Source organism: Typopeltis vanoorti, chromosome 5, assembly GCF_054136105.1.
Source record: "Typopeltis vanoorti isolate ZY-2024b chromosome 5, IOZ_Tvanoo_1.0, whole genome shotgun sequence".
NCBI classification, from domain to species: domain Eukaryota; kingdom Metazoa; phylum Arthropoda; class Arachnida; order Uropygi; family Thelyphonidae; genus Typopeltis; species Typopeltis vanoorti.
Genome location: NC_143553.1, coordinates 11,724,866 through 11,747,313, shown reverse-complemented (window position 1 = coordinate 11,747,313; position 22,448 = coordinate 11,724,866). Strand labels below are relative to the sequence as shown.

Here is a 22,448-nt window from a genome sequence, read left to right as displayed (position 1 = left end):
CAAAGTGTTTAGTAATTCTACTATTTCAACTGATTCAGTTACCCCCCCTACCATCGGCATTCCTTAAAATCATTCTGCCATATGCATTCTTTCTTTTACTTGCGGCATATTGAAAGAACTATTTGGGATTTTCTTTAGTCTGCATTGGTAACTTCCTTTCATAATCTGCTTTTGCCTTTCTTACCAACCACACTAGTTATCCTTCTGGTCTGTGCCTTGTACTGTTCATGTGTCTGCAAGTCACCTTTCTCCTTAAATTCGCTCCACATTTGTTTCTTTTTTTGCACCTCCAGCTTTGATGGTGTTATTCATCCATTTAACTCCCACTGGATTTACTCTCCTGCTCTAGGAGAGTCAGGAGAGTAAAATAGCCTCAAAATTCTATTTTCACTGTCCTGCAGTTGAACTTCTACTCCCTTTGATTGCAGCTCATCGCCTATCATCAATAACACTCCTTCCCCATTCTTTTCTCTCAATCCTCCCTGAACACATTATATACCCTTCACATTCTATCGCACTAACTATATCATCATGTCTTACTAATGCCAGTAACCTTTGGCTGGGATGAGCCAACCCGTGCCAAAAATTCCTTCTGCTTTTTCATAATGCTCCTGACATTAGTGTACATAGGAGAGGGTCTCAGAGGCTTTTGCACTTTATGTACACTAATGTCAGGATAATTAGGTGTACTTTATGTACACTAACGTCAGAGGCTTTTGCACTTTATGTACACTAATGCTCCTGACATTAGTGTACATAAAGTGCAAAAGCTTCTGAGACCCTCTCCTATCCTGATGCTTTAAACTATCTATCTCATTCTGGTTTATTACCAGTGGTACTAACTTAGGCATATTATACACATTCTTACACTCAATTGCCTCACTGACATCTGTATATCCACTCAACAGCTTACTCTCCTTCCCCAAAAGCTCTAGTTTTCCTGATTCTACACATCCACTTTCACTTCATTCAACACACTTTTCCAATCTCCAAACACCAAATCCATTCAGATGCAAACGATCCTTCTTGTATAAGTCCTTTCACCTGTCAAACTCACTCCACACATCCACAAACTCGTTGCCACTCCTGCATAACCTATACATCAAGTCATTCGCTATTATGGCCCTCTTTCTTAGCTCTACTTTGTCATACTGTAGCAACAGACTCGCTATCTTAACTCTCTCACCTTTCATGTCCTCTATCATCCATACTTTTTTCTTTTAAATCATTCATTCCAGCCACTACGATCATTTCTTTAACCATACCATTTTATGCTCGAATAGCCTCACTAACATCATTAATTTTCGCACCAGGAAAGCATGATTTTGTCAAACTCTCATTGAGCACACCTTTTATGATTGAATTGTCACATAACACTCGCTCCTTGATTTTTCCTTTCTCTCTCGATCAAGCCCTATTACTAACTTTACAATACCAGATGTTAAATTAAATGGTATGTTATCATTTGAAGCATCTATATTATTGCCATTTGCTGATAAAGTGCATTACATGAGAATGAACTTATATCCACTCCAAATTGACATGTTTAAATCAGTTGCTTCATTGTCTGTTATTTGGCACTTTTAATGATTATTTGAGAGGCTTAATATCAATTATTTCATTGCTTCTTTTTTAATATATATATATATATATATATATATATATATATATATATATATATATCATGTGCATTACAAAACATAGGAAGCCTATTGTACACGAAGTCCTGCTGGTGGACAAAGAAAATCAGGAAATATATATTTGGTTTAATCTTTTATCCGAGTGTAGGCAAACAAAGTTTGCAACTGAAGTATTTTCAGGACTGGGGCAACTAGTGGTAGAGGTGGAATAAGTTCTGATCACTTGCCTTAGTATCTCCCATAATGCAAAGCACATCTCCTTGCGGACATGTATAATGCTATGCATTAAGGGAGGAGCCACTACCCAGACCGGTTTTGATCTTTATTGAGTGAAAAAATCAAGTGAAAAAACTTCCATCAACTATCTCTAATCGAGAGAATTTTAATAATAAGGTGTTGACACCTTTTGGCAACTGGTATATGGTGATATGACTTCTGCATTACTTCCACATTAGTATCACCATCTCTGGGTCTAGCTCCCACTGATAAGACCTCAATAAAGGTCGAAACCAGTCTGGGTAGTGGCCCTTCCCTTAATGCATAGCATTATACATCCATACTTGTATCCATACATTATACATCCATCCTTAGTATCTCCCATCTGCTTTGCATTATGGGAGATACTAAGGCATGTGATCAGAATTTATTCCACCTTTACCACGAGTTGCCCCAGTCCTGAAAATACTTCAGGCACAACCTTTGTTTGCTTACACTTGGATAAAGGATTAAACCAAATATATAATTGGTAGCATAGCCAAGTGAAAAAGCTTCCATCAAAAATCTGGAAATCTTATTCTAGTGACCAGATAATGAAAATAAATTAATATAAAAATAGCAGAACTTAATAGATTTTCAGCTATTTCTTATCTCCTCTCCAACTAGAGGCTATATCTAAAAACTAATATGATTTTTTAATTAATACTGAAGAATAATTTGATAGACACACTTTGTTATATAGTTTTAGAAGAAAAATATTTTAGGTACACTTGATTGTGCTCAGAACATGCAGTACAAGAATGGTAATAGTCAAAAATCATATGCCTTCTTTCCAAAGCAGCTTATCCAGATCCTACAATATTCCAAAATTACCATATATCCATAAATTTACAAAGACATTAAATACATATTCAAATTACATAATTGCTTTCACTACAAGCAGTCTTGTAAAACTTGCTGAAATGTAAACTCACAATATCTCAGACCAATGTTTTACTATGTGACAATGTGGTTTATAAGATAGTAGCAATCAGGATGCAATATCTACTATGTTGGTGTCACTATTCATTGTTTATGTCTCACTTAATGGAACATTATCAGGATTGTAATATCCCAATACCAGAATACTTACATTCCACCACTAAAAAGAAACACAAACAAAAACCCACTAATAATATCAACAAAAATCGCACCACTGAAATATCATTTCACTCAATACAATTTAAACACATCCCTGTAATTGATAAAATTACCATCATTGATTTCCAAGATAATGAAAGTAAATTACATTGTTCCAAAACTCTATCAATAAGAACTAATCAAGATGCTTATCATCATAGATGAATAGGGAAATATATACAGATATATTCACATAATAAAAACTCATGGAAATAAATTGGATGAAAGTGAGCCAAGTTGCTCTGTTTTGTACCAAATGGTAACTGTCAGATGAGCCTCATCTTCAAAAAGAAGTTTGCTTATGTATTGCCAAAACTGTTTTCTTGTTCTTCCTCTGTGTCAATTAATAAGCCTGTAGAGAGCAAGAACATCTGTGTTCAGAGCTGAAGACAGATGAAGGTAGACGTCTAAGTTGGTGTCCCAGTCAACTCATTTGACTTTTTTTTAATTGTTTCTCTTAGGGGTCTTTACTTTCTTTCTTCAAGAATGACAGTATTTGGAATTAAAAGAAACACATGTATTAACCACAGTGAAAATTATTTAATTGTAAATATTTCATCCTATGTATCTTAGGACATCATCAGTACAGTAGTTTAAAACAATAATAGGAATAACATACAGTTAGGGCGCATGGTTACAATAGAATCTCATTAAACATGCGTAACGTGTTACAGAAAAAAAAAAAAATTAATTATTTAACACAATTTTGTATGACACATTTTCCATACTTTAGGAATAGTAAGAACATCGTTGCGGTTTAAGTTTGGTCTGTGTAGTAGGGCTTCAGAACTTTCTTTGTATAAACGTTCATGTTTATATAAAGATCTATGTAAAAGTTTAGACTTTTCCCAATGGATCCTATGGTTTGGATTTTCAATTCCAAATTTCATCCCGAACATGAATTACAACTGTTTCTAGATAAAATTAACCTTCTTCATCATCTTTACATCAGAAAAAGAATTTCCACAGGGTATCTCCTTTAAAGAAAAGAAGATGGCTCCATCGCTGCGCTGATTGGATTGGCAGTCAACAGCAGCAAAACTAAAGTCCTAAAGAACTGAAGAGAAGGAAATATTACGTTAAATTACCATGATCTTGAAGAAGAAAATGATTTTTCTTATTTTTCAAATTTATACCATAAAAGGCCATAAATTTGCGATTTCACCAAAATGTTTCCCATATTTAGACTTCATATATAATATAGAAAGAAACGGCAACCATCTCTCCAGCATTGAAGCCAACAAACTTCGATTTGAAGTAGCTAAAGTGATCTACAATGCCAAACCTTCAGAATTAAATATCTCACCACATGTCTGTTTCTTTTAATTATGATCGCACCACAGGTTTTGTTATTTAAAAAAGTTTTATTCCTTCACGGGGAAATGACAGCTCAGAAGACAAACTTACTAGGAAAACTGCAATTAAAACAGGGTAAGCTATGAGCTAGAATCTCTTTTTTAAAAAAGTGTAGATACGATAATCTTATTCCAACCTTTGCAAAACTGAAGGAAGCCATCAAATCTCCAGGTGCCCATAAAATCTATCCAAAAGCAACTCATTCCTTACTACTCAAACAGTTACGAGTTTCTAAGCATGAATTAGCAACAAACAATTTAAATATTACAGAACTAGAAACAGACTTGTCAAATACATTAAATCAAGAATTGCTACAATTAATTATAACTGTCTCAAAGAATTCAGGAAAAAAAGCTTTGATAAAAGCAGTAGTGCTCTACATATTAAATACCTTAATCTATTAAATCGATCAAAAAAGATCATTAACAAATTACCAACGGAAAAATGGGTGGTAAATTTATCTAACCGTCCACTAACAAAAGATGAATTAAATGTTCTAGCAAGAGGCCATAAATTTGCGATTTCACCAAAATGTTTCCCATATTTAGACTTCATACATAATATAGAAAGAAACATCAACCATCTCTCCAGTATTGAAGCCAACAGACTTCGATTTGAAGTAGCTAAAGTGATCTACAATGCCAAACCTCCAGAATTAAATATCCCACCATCAGAATTGAAAGCTATTATTTCCTTAAAATGTAATAAAAACATAATCATTACCAGAGCTGATAAAGGAAATACCACTGTGGTTCTTGATACAAACTCATATGACCGAAAAATGAATTTGCTTATGATCCTACAAAACGTCAACTTAGAAAATTAAATAAGCTACTTAATGAAACTTCCTCATTAGATGAAGAAACAATCAAAAAACTTAAGACATACCATGCAAGACCTCCTAGAATTTATGCCTTACCTAAGCTACACAAAACTAATGTTCCACTTAGACCCGTCGTAGACTGTATTAGCAGTCCAACGGTTCCATACCTTATGTCAAAGGCATCTCCGAACGTCTTTCTAAAATTATGAAGAAATACAATTTTGCCACTACTTACAAACTTATCAACCAAATTTACAACTTGTTACCTTCTCCTAAGGACAAACTCTCACCTTTGATGTTGCCTGGCGTTTATGAAATTCCATGCTCATGCAAATTGTCTTACTTTGGATCAGAAACACATCTTGGAACATCAAGACCACATTCGTCTTTTTAAATCGCAGAAATCTGGCCTCTCTCAACACGGAATTGAAAATCCAAACCATAGGATCCATTGGGAAAAGTCTAAACTTTTACATAGATCTTTATATAAACATGAACGTTTATACAAAGAAAGTTCTGAAGCCCTACTACACAGACCAAACTTAAACTGCAATGACGTTCTTACTATTTCTAAAGTATGGGAAATTGTCATACAAAATTGTGTTAAATAATTTTTTTTTCTTTTTCTTTTTTTTTTCTGTAACACGTTACGCACGTTTAATGAGATTCTATTGTAATCATGCACCCTAACTGTATGTTATTCCTATTATTGTTTTAAACTACTGTACTGATGATGTCCTAAGATACTTAGGATGAAATATTTACAATTAAATAATTTTCACTGTGGTTAATACGTGTGTTTCTTTTAATTATGATCGCACCACAGGTTTCGTTATTTAAAAAAGTATTTGGAATGTGATCTTGCAATGTATATTCTAGCATTGTTCGAAGGCATGATGTCCCAAAGCTACTGATGATATTAACTGCCCATTGAGTAGTGATGCTCCATGTTTTGGCACCATATGTGAGTATGTCGTGACTAGTGGTTTGGTCCAGAAGAATTTTGGTATTTGTGGTGATGAGATTTGATTTCCAGATATTAGACTTTTATGGAACTAAAGTGTTTTGTGCTTTCTTTTCTTCTCTGTTAGATTATTAATGTAGGAACTGAAAAGCATTTTCTTCTTCAAGATCATGGTAATTTAACGTAATATTTCCTACTCTTCAGTTCTTTAGGGCTTTAGTTTTGCTGCTGTTGACTGCCAATCCAATCAGCGCAACATTTTTACATAGATTTTCTAAGTGGTTTTGGGTAGTCTGAATGTTAATCCATCCGTGCATTATTATCAGCAAAACAGACATTACTTATGTTGGATTGTCCTACCAAATCTTTGGCCATCTCTACAACCTAAAAAATTACATGGAATCACATTACTTCCTACCACACTGAAAATCTATAACAGGATGTTTCTAAACTAAATCAAGCAGGTTTCTAGAAAAACAGAAGCACTGTTGAACACATCCACTGCCTAAGAGGGTTGCTAGAAGGAACGAGAGATAAAAATCTTCCCTTAATCTTAAATTTCATAGATTTATTAAAAGCCTTCAATTCAATCAAAAGACCAGTGATACTCAAAATTTTCATTTATTATGCCATATCCTTGAAAATAATCAAAGCAATATTAGAACTGTACCAGAATTATCAATCAAGAATAATGGTTAACGGAGAGATGACTGAAAGAATTCCTATTTCCACTACAGGGAGACTCTTTAGCATCCTATCTTTTTATTATTACCCTCAGTTATATATTCATAGTTACAGGAAATGGGTACAGGATTCAAGACACTATGAACACTAAAAGATCCTGACTAATTTCACCATCTTGGCAATTAAACAAACAATTACTCTCATACCAACCATACTCCTCTTAATATGATGTTAACCTTTCAGCAGATCATAGTCAGCTTTGTACTGTTTATCATCTGACAACAATTCTCCCAAAACACCAATCACTACCATCATGCTGCTGATCTTCCAGAGCTGATATTTACAATTAATATATATTAATTGTAATATATATTAATTGTAAAGTCAAATATACATAATAATGTATATTTGACTAGTTTTTGGTCTTTTTATTTTTAATTTAGTTTACAAAACTTTCCTTTCAAAATATATACTCAGTTTTCCTTATTTACTGGTCTGATTTATGTATTATTATCAACATCATTCCCTTACCACATGTTCTAAGTACAATGAATTTTGGCTTGAAATATTTTGGTCATCCTCACTTTCCTAAAATATACAACTATGTGTTTCTTTTAAATTATTCCTCAGTATTAATTAAAATTTTACATTAGTATTTTAACTTATTTAGTTTTTAGCTTTATTTTTGGATGTTGATTATTCATAAAATATACAAAATCTTCCAGTTCTTTGTGGATGTGTTTATAAGATGTGATTCACATATCCCCACCATACATGTATTTTAAGGTTGCCTGAGATATAGCTGATTCTTCAAATTTTTCCATGTATAAGTTGCAATCAGAGGCGTTAGAGTTGAACCCATTGCAAGACCATATATTTGATAGTAAAACTTTCCTCTCCAAGCGAAATATGAAGATTTTAGGCAAATTTGGAAGAGATGTGTGATGTCTGGAGGAAATAAGTTTTCAAGTATGTCTATCGATTCTTCAACAGAGATGTTGATAAATAATGAAACTACATCCAAACTGGCTGATATACCTGGTGGAGAAATTTGTTTGAAAGTTTATCTCCAAAATGCTTAAGTTTTTTAAGTTCAAATCTGTATGCTTGATATGAGACTTGAGGAGGTTAAATAAGTATTTAGAGAGAAGATATGTTGAAGAGCTTCTGCCATCAACTATTAAACATAGAGGGATGTCTGTCTTATGAACTTTATGCATGCCTTATAATCTCTGAGTGATCAGGTTTCTGGATTTCAGTTTTGCTTAAAGTCTTCTGTAAATTCAAAAGAACTGGAGATTAGATCATTCATTTTTAAGTAGGATCATGGTCCATTTCCAAATATGCAGAAGAGTCTGATAACATGGAGGTGATCTTGATGTAATAGTCAGTACTATTTAAAATAACTATTGAATTCTCTTTGTATAAGTAATCGATATCCAAAAATAAAATTCACATTAAAAGTATTAAAAATATATATATTTTGTTATGTTTTTGTGAATATTTTATGTGCATCTCAGCTATGAGGTGTAGGGAACCTCTTGCACAATTAAGTATTCTTGGTGAATGAAGATAATCTGGAAACCTGTTCTAGGGCCAAACATAAAACATTTTAAAGTATCGTAAAGTCTCCTGTAGGCAGATATAGTTTCATACCAGATGGCAAGTAGAAATTCATACACTACATAATTAGTACGTAGTAATTTGAAAAATTCTGAAAAACAATCATTCCAGCATTTGTTAATTGCATTCAGTTTTGTGAGTTATTCAGTTGCTCACTCCCCAATCCCAACATCGATTATTCCCCTCCCTCCTCCTCCATAACTGAATGGATTAATTGTCATTGTACTTATTATACTTTATGTGAATAGAACTTAGAAAAAATGCTTCAAAGATCTTGAAAAAAGACAAAATTTGTATATATAAAAGGGGAAAATGCTAAATGGGTGCATCTTCTGCTAATAAGATTAAAATTATTACCATTGAGTTATCAGCAGCATGTAATTTAATGATACATGTATTTTGTAGGTTTATTAATATCTCTATTGAAATAATAAACATAATTGGGTGGGGGTATAATAGGTGTTTATATGATATATTAATGAGATCAGTAATAATATAGGACTTTGGCTCAATCCTAGCAAGACAAAGATTATGGTTCTAAAAGGAAATTCAGACAGGGAAGCTCTTGAGAAACAAGTGTACCTTAATGGAGAAAGAATGGAGGAAGTCAGTAAGTTTGAGTACCTGATTCATCATTAATAATGTGAAGAATTGCTGTTCAGAAGACATTAGAAGAAGATTAGGAATGGCTAAAAATAACAGTCAGAGACTTGTCTAAAATCTGAAAGGATGGATCTATCTCCATAGGAACAAAGTTGAGGATTTTCGATGCAGTTGTTTTTCCAGCAGCAACTTATGAATGTGAGACTTGGAACGTAAAAAAGTCAGATAAGAAAAGGATAGCTGCTTTCAAGATGTGGTGTTACAGAAGGCTGTTGAGGATATCATATACTGAAAGGCATACAAATGAATGGGTGTTAGAAAAATGAGTAGAAATTTAAGTCTCCTTAAGGATATTGACAGAAGAAAGTTAAAATATTTTGGACACATTGAAAGGGTGGAAGGAGGACTTCTCAGAACAATAATAGAAGGTAAAGTTTCTGGAAAAAGAAGAAGGGGTAGACTGTCAATGAGATGGATGGATGGTGTGTGTAAAGTGACTGATCTGCAGAAAGTAGAAGCCTCCAAAAAAGGCATACAACAGAACTGCTGTAGCACATCACTAAGAATCTGAGTGACCATATGGCATCTGTGGATGTCCAGTGAACAGATGACGATATGTTCATCATTATCTGTTCAGATGATGATCATGATGAAAATGGAAGAAAACAGTAGAGAGAATGAAGTATGAATTGAATAAATAAAAATAGTTTAGGGTGGTGAAAAGAAAAAGATAGGAAAAAGAAAGACATTATGATTGAAGGAGATTTAGCAGTTGGTGATGTAATTGGTAGATTTTGAAAGCATGTTATCCAGATGCTAAATTTAAAGATGTGTAACACTGCCTAAGAGGATGTAGGGGAAACAGGCAAAAGAGAGAACTGTAGCAGTAGGTGCAAATGATTTGTTTAGTGATAAATTTTCATTAAATTTGATTATCTGTAATTCTTGAAATGAGTGATACTTGAAAATTATCAATATGCTACCAAGTTATATATATATATATATATAGCAATCCCCCCCCACACACACACCAGAGGTCTGAAGGCTTGTAACACTAAAGTGCTGTGTGTGTTAGTAATTAGAAAAGAATGGAATCGTTATTGTGTTTTCTTTGTTTTACACATTGGAGAAAATGGTATGGGGAATACTCTTCCAAGAACAGAGGATGAGAAGATGAGATTTTTGAAGGTAGAGAAGTTGATTCAGTTAGTTCTGGAACTCACTGAATTCATTGGGAAAGCAATTAGAAGGAGTCATTGAAAAAAAGTTCATCTCTTAAGTGAATAGCTCTCTTTTAGATACAATCTAGCATTGAGGCACCACCCCAGATATTAGAGCAGCATTGAAATTTATAAAGTGTTAGTAGTTGATCTGAAGAGAAGTAATGTTGATAATGAAAAAGAATACCAAAATGTTTGATTCTCATGAATTGTACCACGATGCACATGAAAGTAGTAGAGGTTTAAACTCAATAAAATAATTGGTCAACAAAGCCTGCATGTGGAATTTATACCTGACTTAAATGTTTGACATATTCCCCATTCACACAAGCCTTAGAAGTAAGATAGAGGATTCTTAATGAGGTTCAGCATGAATTTCTGAAGTACAGGTCTTGCTTTAGCAATGTATTTTATGATAAAGTGATGAATGGATTGGACAAAGGAGATTCATATATGATGATATTCTTGTGTTTCACAAAGGCATTTTGAAACTTTCTGGTTACAAATTGGGGAAGATAAGTTTGATGAGAGATTGTACTCTGAACGACATTAGAAAATTGTATATGGTTTAGCAATGTCCAGAAAAGAAAGATAACCAGTGGTGTATCACAGGATTCTGTTCTTGGGCCATGCTGCTTAACTTATTTGTGAATGATATTTTATTTGGAGCAACAGGAGATCTTCAATTGTATGCTGATGATGAATGTACACCTGGGGAGAGTTACAAGGAGTGATGCTCATGTTAATTCTCTTCAGAGACACTAAAAAAGACTTTTATCTCAGACAAATGAGTGTGGTTGCAGTTTTATTGTTAATAAATGCCCAGGTGTTGGTGTTACACTTTGGAATTGGTAAAACTCAGATTCATGAGGTGAACAAAATTTGGAATCTGGAGTGGCAGTTGACCAGGTTAACAGTGGCATGAATTTCAGAGGACATGTTTGAAGTGTTGTGAAAGGTATACGATAGTGCTGTATTAAGGAGCACGCTGGCAGCAGTTTGCTGTGTAAAAATAAGGTGGTTGTTTAACTGAGCTAGGTATTGTTTAGACCATACAAGATTGTTGTGCTTATGTTTGATCACCTAATTTCCATTGTGATATGCTGTTTTGTTCAAATTTTCATAAAACATGTCTGTATTTTTATTGGAATGCAAAGTAAGGAAATACCTCTATAATTCTGGCATTCTGCCTTCTTTTCCCTTTTGTTAATTTAGATGATAGGTCTTAACTAGTCATCTAATATAAGGGGCGGGGGGGGGGGGGGGGGCTGGAAAATTCTTACGTTAGAATTTAACATAAGTTACCTTCATAACTCTGCTACTAGTATGTTCTTTCTTGTAGTTATATCATTTGTTTCCCCCCCCCCCACTCTTCTTGTAGCAGAAGAGTTCTCATCTGTATTAATCTCTTTCCAAGCTTTCTGAATTATGTAGTTAGCCAGTGTAAAATGAAATTCAAAGTTTAGCCAAATTCATCCATTCAGAAATGGACAGAAATGTAATACTCTATGGGGGAAACAGCACTGCTTTGTGGTGAGATCTTGTTTTAGCAATTTACTCATTTTTTGCAATAAAGTCCCAGCTGAGTTAGATAAGGAAATGGCTACACTGTAATATTACTGGATTTAGAAGACACATTTGATAGGACACCACATGGAATTTTGTTACACAAGTTAAAGCAAATGGGAATGGACATGAAGCTTCTGGCATATATAACAGAGTGGCTGATTTACAGACACCGAAGGGTAGTATATGAAAGAGTTGAATAAAAGATAAAGAATTGGTGAGCCATGCAGAGGGCTCTGTACTTGAGCCACTGCTGTTCACTTTGAATATTAATGGTATTGGGAATGATTTGGAAGGGTGGGTTAAACAGTTCTTTGCAATGATGCTAAACAGGGGGCAAGCAATAGTTAAGAAAGATGATATTGAGATCCTACCAGATGATCTGATTAGATCGGCAGTTTAGGCAAAGAATCAGGATGCTGGTTCGAAGTTTAAGATTATTTACTTAGAGACCAACTACAGGCTGTGTATCACATAGATGGAACTGGAGTACAAAAAATTGATGAGGCTATAGATTAAGGGATAATGGGGACAGAGCATTGAAGGTTTTTTTCTCTGAGCTTCTTACTTCTAGTGAGATAAGATCTTTCTTCCAGGAAATAGGACAGAATTGTGTTGTTTTGATGGCATTGAAATTCATTAGATTATCTACATCTCATTTAAGAATGATGAGGAGATCAGTGTTTAAGATATTGGTTATGGAAAATTCTTTAATTGTGAGTGCTACAAGGTTTCTCGAATGAAAAGCAACTCAGAATAGGATTTGAGTTTAGAGAGAGAAAAGGAGATGATAATTTATGTATGAGAGGAAAAGAACAAGTAAGAGCACAGAACTCTTTGGTGCTCCAGTATTGATAAAGAAATTTGATGAGGGGGGAGAAGCTAGCAATCCATTCACTGAGGACAATAGAAAGAGAGAGAGACCAACCATAAGATGGTAGCTTTGTAATCAGGTCTGTCTTGATGTGGCACATGATCTAATGCTTTGGAAATATTAAGAGCTACCATATGAGTTTCTTCAAACTTTTCACATGAAGTGTCCAGAGTTGTGTAAAGTTTGCAAAGTGGTCTTCTGTAGAATGGAATCCATACTAGTAATCACTGGTTATTGATAACTTCCATCTATTCGTAGATTGATGCAGTGAGATCATTGGAATGATAGTTTGATGGCTGATTTTTTTATCTTCCCTTTTTAGGGAAAGGTTATATTAAGTCTTGCTTCCATGCCAGCTTATATATTCTTTATAGGGTAAGTTTTAATTCTGAATAATAAATAAAAAGAGACATTAGTATCAAGACTACTAAAGATTTTTCTGATCTTATGGCAAAGAATCTAAAAGGAGTATGTGGTATAGTGGGAGATGATTTGCCTTTGTCATCTCTTCAAGAGTTGAGAGAAAAGATTGATGCCAAGAGGTCTGCTTTTTCTTTGAGTGATATTACCTCCAACTTCAGTGGCAGCTGAACATTTGCATCCTGATGGCACTGTTCAGTTGCCACTGAAGTTGGAGGCAAGCTTTTTTGCATTTTGGCCTTACAAAGTCTACTTTGGATTTATTGATTTCATTACACTGTTTTGTTATGTAGTCTGAGTGTGAAGCTGGAATTTTTGATTTAATCCATTGTGTATGTGTAGTATATTTATCATAGACTGCAAAATCATATTTTTTAGAGAACCATGACTTGAGTATGTGTCAAGGATTTTCAGTGAAGCGGAGAATGAAGACCTGAATTGCACTAAGGATTGTTCAATTATTTCATCAGAGAAGGTGCTAGAATCAGAAGAGTGGAAACATTAATCAGACCATGAAAAAAGTGGTATAGAAATCCCAGAGGTCATTTTGTCTACCATGTTAGTGACTTAGGGTATAAGGCTGTTATTGACTTGCAATAGATCAATTTATATAAAAGGAATGTGGATCAGGTTATATGCAGATTTTCCAAGAGAAGAGTAAACATATTATAGTGTACTAGGGGGTTCCCCCCCCCACGAGTTCCGAACTGGTAGGCCAGTTCTCCTTAAATCCTGATGACTCGGATTTTGAAGACTCAAAAGACCCCCCCCCCCCGGTGCATACAGCACCCAACCTCCCAAGTTCCAGACTGGTAGGCTGGTTGTCCTTGAATTCAGATGACTTGAATTTTGAAGACTCAAAAGGGTCCCCCCCCGTGCCTCTGGCGCCCAACCCCTCCGAGTTCCAGACTGTTAGGCCGGTTCACCTTGAATTCTGAGGACTCAAATTTTGAAAATTCGAAGGGGTGTTCCTCCCCCTTCTGAGTTTTCGCCCATTCCCCATTGATTCCATCTGTTCATGCCCCTAATCTTTCTCAGGACTCTCATATCTGCAGTCTCTAGTCTTTTGTCAAGTGTTTTACTTCTGACCCAGCTCTCAGATGCATAAGTTAAAATTGGTTTGAACACTGTCTTGTATATAGCTAATTTTGTGTTTTGGATAATTTCTCTCTTATTCCATATAAATTTATTCAGTTGACTTCCTACGGTACCATCTTTGTTGATTCTGTTGTCTATTTCCATATTTAATTTACCATCTTCACTAAAAACCATGCCTAAGTAGCTGGAATGTTTCACTTGTTCTATAGGTTCTCCATTCACAATGCATTTGATATTTTCAGTGCTTCTGCCTGTTTTCATTGTCTTTGTCTTTTTATTGCTGATCTTCGTACCATATCTATTACAATAGTTATTCACTTTAGTCAGAGAATCTTGAAGACTTCTAGCATTTATTTAGAAGTATAACATCATCCACATAAAGCAAAGAGCTGACATTAACATTTCCAATTTTGATATCAGGTTTAATTCCACTTTTCTTCATAATGTGATCCATATAGATAATGAATAACAGAGGGGATAATGTACATCCTTGTCTCACACCAGATTTAACATTAAACCATCTTCCTGTACTTCTTCAATTCTAACTGCTGACTCACAAATCAAATAAAGACTAAGTATTGCTTAATATAATATCCCATTGACACCATATAACTGTAGCGTATTGAATAGCTTCTCTCTTGGCACCTTGTCATATGCCTTTTCCAGATCGACAAAACTTAAATACAGATCTTTGTTATATTCCCATGCTTTCTCAACTTGTCGTAAAGTGAAGATCTGATCCTGACAGCCTCTATTTAGCCTGAATCCAGCTTGTCCTTCACCAAACTTTTCTTTCACAATTCTTCTCAACCGTTTCTCAAGTATACTTACATAAATCTTACCGGGAACACTCAGTAGAGAAATACCTCTGTGATTCTCACATTCAGTTTTATTTCCCTTTCTATATATGGGTACTAAGAGAGCTTTACTCCAGTCATCTGGAATTCGTCCCTCTGTTCAGGCCTTCTGAACTATGCATGACTTTTATACTTACATATCTGAACATTTTTTGTCAAATATCATCTACTCCTGCTGCCTTTCCACATTTCAGGCTTTTGATGGCTTTTTCTACTTCAAGTATGGATAGGTGTTCCTGACTGTATGCCTGTTGAGTATTTTTTTTACCACTTTGCTATCACTACTTCATACTTCAAAGATATCTTTTTCTCCAGTTTTATTTCATTTTTATCATCCTTAATTCCTTTTATAGCACTCTTTCCTCCATTTCTGAGCTTCTTCAACAACCTCCAGAATATCTTGCCATCTTCTTGATATTTATTTTCTGTGTTCTTACCAAAGTCTTCCCATGACTAGTTTTACACAGTGTTTAGCTTTCTTACATTTGTCTCTGTATTCGCTAAGAGCACAAGCTGACTTATTTGCCAGGAACTTGTGTCTGTGAGATTGATATGCTTTCTTCTTTTCCTTCAGTACCTCTTTAACTTCCTATGTCCACCATGGAGTTCTGATTTTTCTATCCTTGCAGATAACCTCACCACATTTCTCTCTGGCTGAATCAATCAGGGTTTTCTTCAAGGCTTACCACTGAATCTCCAAGATTTAGTTCCTGTTCTCAAACTCTTTCATTTTTTCTTCAATAATCTTTGTGTATTTTAGTCTACAGTTCACATCTGAGAGCTACTCAACTTTTATTCGCTTTAAAACTTTCTTACATATTTTTCTTTTCAAAATGAAATTCAATTTTATCCTGCTCAAGACTAAATAGTGATCCCTTCCAATTTCAAATCCTTTGTACACTCTGGTGTCCTGCACCAGGGAGAAAACATCAATATCAACAATAACATAGTTAATGAGACTTTTCTTATTCCTTGCTTCTTCTCTCCATGTGAATTTTTGCACATTTTTATGTTGGTACATTGTGTTAGTAATAACATTCCAGTCCATGTCCTAGCAAAAATCCAACAGATATTTGCCATTATTATTAGCTTTGCTCTTTTCTCCAAATTTTCCCAAATGATTTTTGTATGTCTGACAATCATTTCTTACTCTGCTATTTAGATCCCCAACAAGGACCAACTTTTCCTTTTTCATTGTGTCATTTGCTTTCTCTAAAGTCTCAAAACATTTTTCCCCTTCTACCTTAGTAGAACCTTCTGTGGGACCATAGGCACAAATAAGTTTCATTGTCCAGTTCCCCATTCTGAAATATTTATTGCTCAGTAATATTTCACCGGTTTTTGCCCTTTTTGTTTCAGTTACCCCTATTATGTCGATCTGGTACTTATCCGATTCCTCAGCTAGCTCCATTTCTTTGCCATTCAGGTTTCTTATGTTGATAGTACCGATCTTGAACTCGGGTGATGCTGAGTTGGGGTAGGTTTTAGGATTTGTTCCAGTAGCTGACTTTTTGCTGTTGCCCTGGTTCCCTGGCGAAAACAACAGTGCCCTTGTTTAACTGGGCGACTCCTCAGCCAGCATGAAATTCTGTCATGTTGTACCATTGTTTTATGTTTTGACTTAAGCCAATAAGAATACAGTTTGGTCGGCTAAATCCTAATTTGCAAGCCCATCCTCGTTTGTTCAGTATCCAGATAGATACCTAACAGGGTGAACCACGAGAAGGTGAGGATTGATGATTAGATTAGAAGCCGTGGTTGGGTCTCTGCATTCCTTTTTAAATGCTAAGTGGAGGTTCCCTCTGTTATATAGCTTTGACCCTTAAGCACCCCATAGATAGATATTCGCAGGTAACAAAAAAAATTATGAATATAATAAAGTTTTCATGGTAATGAAAAATTACCATGAAAAATTTATTATATTCTTCCACATGACTTTTTTATATTGATCCAATATACAGGAGCTCAAAGAACAAATAGCTGGAACCAGCAACAAGAGTTGCTGGTTGTAGCTGTTTGAAAACACTTCATGAGGAAAACTGTTCCAGGGGGATAGAGGTGGGTGGAATAAAAGAAGAAGAAGAAGAGTAGAAGCAAGCTCAGTATGTTTACTGTTGCATAGGAAAGGGATGACAGGCAGCTGCTTCTCTTGTACTAACATGTGCAACAGAAAGAGGAAAAATGAGAGTTCATTGGAGTGATGACCACTGAAGTACCCATAGAATAGATACAGTGTTGAAACATTGTGTCTGTGAGATAGAAGTTAAAGTGAATATATAAGAGAAGGATCATCTATGAACCAAATTGCATGCCTCTGGACAGCATCAAGGATTTTAAAGGAAGTTTTACGCACATCACCCTTTTGGGGTGGTGTACGTAAGCATTGGCAGATTTGAGATTTGTATATGGTTAGGAGTTGGTTGCATGTTAAAATAGCATCTTGAACAAAGAGAATACCTAGTTTTTTTTGTATGCTGAAGAAGCTATTGATTTGATGTGTTTATGCCATGAGAGGCTGGAGGTAAAGGTTAGTCCAAGCAGAGAGATCTGATCTTGTGATCTGTGTATTATTGAGGGTAAAGGTAGGTGAACAGAGATCTCTTTTAAGAGAAAAGGTAAGACTGCTTTGGTGGCATTGAACATGACAAGATTGTTCTCGTGCCATGGATAGTATATAGATCAATATTTACGGCACTAGTTGTGGATTATCTTGTAGCTTGGAATCTCAGAGTACTGCATGGTTTGTCAATGAGTAGGAATGAATGGAGAATACTGTCATCTGCAATGCTATGGATAGGATTAGTGGTGATTGTAAGTAATTTATGTACAAGAGAAAGTATGTGATAAGACAGAACCTTGAGGTGGTGAATATCAAATAGATAGGGAGAGATCTATCATGACCAAAGAGAAAGCTAGCCACCCAATTACAGTTGATGACAAAGGGATCAAGACTGGCAATTTTTTTAGCATTCCTCGGTGCCAGACATGGGTAAAAGTTCTTGAAGTGTTAAGGGCAACATGTTTCTCAAAACCTCAACATCGACCATGTCCAGTTGTGGAACTAAGAGGTCAGCTGTGGATTTTGAATGGCAGAATCCATAGTGGTGATCTCTGATTAATTGGTGTGCCTCTAAGTACTGGAAAAGTTGGCTATTGATAACTTTATCCATTAATTTGGAGATGACAGAAGTAATTGCCACTTTGTCGGTAGTTTGACATTAGACTTCTATCTCCCTTTTTTTCATAATAGGCTTGATATGCGATTGCTTACATGCATTGAGATAAGTTCTAGCTATGTATAATAGATGGTAGAAACAATGTAAGATAGTTATAATAACTAATATTTAAGGAATTGACAGCGTATACTGGAAATATAGATTAAATAAACTTTAATATACACTTTCCGATATTTCGGCGAACGTTACGTTGCCATCTTCTTGGGAACTTACTAAAAGGACACGTGCACACAAGTACTAATACAACAAATGAGACTGAGGCTAGGACGCTAGCGTTTTCCTAAAGTCCTGATGGTGCCCCCTGGCTGGCTATATTGGTAGTTCTTGGCCTTTGGGCTGACGTTCTTTTGATAAAAGTTTCCCAAATTTGGGGCAGTTTCATGCATCCAAATTTGTTGAGGTTTGGCATGTTCCTAAGGGCCGAGGCTGATTCCATGAATAGTCTTTCATACTTGAACTTGCTGCGGTGTATTACTGTGGCTTTCTTCCATCTTATTCTGTGGCGAGTATCCAGAGCGTGGTCTGCAAGCCCAGAGTGGCTGTACTGGTGGAATCGGATGTAATCCTTGTGTTCTGAGATTCTGATATTTGCTGTCCTGCCTGTTTGGCCAAAGTAGGACAGTTTACAGCTGCAAGGGACCTGGTATACACCAGGTAGGTCTAGGGGAAGTGGTTGGTCTTTGGTAGAGCGGATAAGGGATGCCAGTTTTCTATGTGGTCTGTAACAAGTGGTCAAGTCATGTTTTTTTAAGATTTTATTGATTTTTTCTGAGGTGCCTCTGATGTAGGGAATAGTGATGGATTTAGAGTAATCTTTTTTGTGAGGGGGAGGGGGTGGTGGGTTGTGGATATCTGGGTTAAGTATTTTTTGGATTTTTTGGAGGGGGTAGCCGTTGGCTGAGAAAGTGTCACGGATGTGATTTAGTTCAGAGGTTAGGGCTTGATCATTAGAACAGATTATTTTTGCCCTGTTGAATAATGTTTTAATAACTCCATATTGTTGTGAGGGGGGTGGTGGGATTGTTGGTGAATGTATCTGCCTGTATGGGTGGGTTTTCTATAAACTGAGAAAACCAAGGTTCCATCAGGTTGGCGGGTGACTAGTGTGTCTAGGAAGGGGAGGTTATTGTTTTCCTCTTTTTCCAGGGTGAATTTGATTCTAGGGTGTTGGTTGTTCAAGTGTATTAGGAAGGAGAGGAGTGAATCCGGGCCATGTGGCCAAATAGCGAAAACATCATCAACATAGCGAAGCCATATGGTAGGTTTTTGTGGGGCTGAGTTTAAGGCTTTCTCTTCAAACACCTCCATGAAAAAGTTGGCCAAGGGTGGGGAAAGTGGTGAACCCATGGCTGTCCCCTCTATCTGTTTGTAGAATTTTTCCTGCCAAACGAAATAGCCTGAGTTCATTGTAAACTGAAATAGGGCTGAGATATCGGGAGGAAATTTAGCTTGGATTAGCTCTAAGGTTTCTTTGAGAGGGACATTCGTGAATAGGGAGGAGACATCAAAACTGACCATTATGTCATTGTGTTGGAGTGTAAGGTTTTCTATACTGGCTTTGAAGTGGGCTGAGTTTTTTATGTGAGATGGTGTATTGCCAGTATAGTGTGAGAGCGCTTTGGCTAAATGCTTGGCTAGTTTGTAAGTGGGGGAATCAATGCCATCCACTATGGGACGTAATGGCACATTTTCTTTGTGTATTTTTGGGAGCCCATATATGCGGGGGGGTCTAGAGTTATAGGGTTTTAGTCTGTTGGTAATCTCCACAGGCCAAGAAGTGACCTTCTTAAGGAGCCTATGGAGTTTTCTAATTTGTGAGCTGGTGGGATTGTAATCAATGGGGAGGTAAGTGGAGCGATCTAATAATAAAGCCTTGAGCTTACCTGTGTAGTCTTTAAGATTGAGTACCACAGTGGCGTTCCCCTTATCCGCTTTGGTGATCACTATTTTTTTGTTTCTCTTCAATTCTTGTAGTGCCTTGTATTCACTAATGGATATGTTGGATTTTGGAGGTTTTGCTTTATTGAGAACACAGGCTACATCCAATCTAATGTCGTTGGCGATGTGGGTTGGAAGTTGGCGGATCCCGCGTTCAATTTGAATCATTAATTCCTCGGCCGGTAAATACACCATCTCACATAAAAAACTCAGCCCACTTCAAAGCCAGTATAGAAAACCTTACACTCCAACACAATGACATAATGGTCAGTTTTGATGTCTCCTCCCTATTCACGAATGTCCCTCTCAAAGAAACCTTAGAGCTAATCCAAGCTAAATTTCCTCCCGATATCTCAGCCCTATTTCAGTTTACAATGAACTCAGGCTATTTCGTTTGGCAGGAAAAATTCTACAAACAGATAGAGGGGACAGCCATGGGTTCACCACTTTCCCCACCCTTGGCCAACTTTTTCATGGAGGTGTTTGAAGAGAAAGCCTTAAACTCAGCCCCACAAAAACCTACCATATGGCTTCGCTATGTTGATGATGTTTTCGCTATTTGGCCACATGGCCCGGATTCACTCCTCTCCTTCCTAATACACTTGAACAACCAACACCCTAGAATCAAATTCACCCTGGAAAAAGAGGAAAACAATAACCTCCCCTTCCTAGACACACTAGTCACCCGCCAACCTGATGGAACCTTGGTTTTCTCAGTTTATAGAAAACCCACCCATACAGGCAGATACATTCACCAACAATCCCACCACCCCCCCTCACAACAATATGGAGTTATTAAAACATTATTCAACAGGGCAAAAATAATCTGTTCTAATGATCAAGCCCTAACCTCTGAACTAAATCATATCCGTGACACTTTCTCAGCCAACGGCTACCCCCTCCAAAAAATCCAAAAAATACTTAACCCAGTTATCCACAACCCACCAACCCCTCCCCCTCACAAAAAAGATTACTCTAAATCCATCACTATTCCCTACATCAGAGGCACCTCAGAAAAAATCAATAAAATCTTAAAAAAACATGACTTGACCACTTGTTACAGACCACATAGAAAACTGGCATCCCTTATCCGCTCTACCAAAGACCAACCACTTCCCCTAGACCTACCTGGTGTATACCAGGTCCCTTGCAGCTGTAAACTGTCCTACTTTGGCCAAACAGGCAGGACAGCAAATATCAGAATCTCAGAACACAAGGATTACATCCGATTCCACCAGTACAGCCACTCTGGGCTTGCAGACCACGCTCTGGATACTCGCCACAGAATAAGATGGAAGAAAGCCACAGTAATACACCGCAGCAAGTTCAAGTATGAAAGACTATTCATGGAATCAGCCTCGGCCCTTAGGAACATGCCAAACCTCAACAAATTTGGATGCATGAAACTGCCCCAAATTTGGGAAACTTTTATCAAAAGAACGTCAGCCCAAAGGCCAAGAACTACCAATATAGCCCGCCAGGGGGCACCATCAGGACTTTAGGAAAACGCTAGCGTCCTAGCCTCAGTCTCATTTGTTGTATTAGTACTTGTGTGCACGTGTCCTTTTAGTAAGTTCCCAAGAAGATGGCAACGTAACGTTCGCCGAAATATCGGAAAGTGTATATTAAAGTTTATTTAATCTATATTTCCAGTATACGCTGTCAATTCTTTAAATATTAGTTATTATGTCTAACCAGCGTATAAGCCTCTCAACAAGAGTAAGATAGTTGTTAGCTCTGGAGCACAATGTTTAAGAACAATTGGAGAGATGCCATCAGGACAAAAGACTTTTTAGTGCCCTAGTACTTTTCTGATGTCTTTTTTGTTGAAAAACTATAGGAGGCATAAGGTGCTTCCAGTAGCTATGGAACAGAAGGCATGGCTTCCATTTTGACAGGAGGCAAGTTTTCTGCTTTTGACCTTTATAAAATCTGATGTGGATCTGCTGATGACTGTGTTGCATTTGTTAATTCTTTGATATAGGTGGAATATGAAGCTGGAGTTCTTGATGCAAGTAATGTGAAATAAGCTGAATTTTTTCTTTGAATGCATTGATACACTTTCTGTTGAATCAGGGATTGGAAAGTGAACAAGGATATTAGGTAGAATGAGGGATGATGCCTTCATACCAGTGAGGATAATTTCCTTGA

The 22,448-nt window shown here is 36.3% G+C and overlaps 1 protein-coding gene across 2 annotated transcripts in view; it reads left to right on the top strand.

Moving 5' to 3' along the window:
* Positions 1 to 22,448, top strand: part of LOC150106226 (gamma-tubulin complex component 6-like) — a 909,633-nt gene that overhangs the window by 635,204 nt on the left and 251,981 nt on the right. The window lies entirely within an intron of this gene.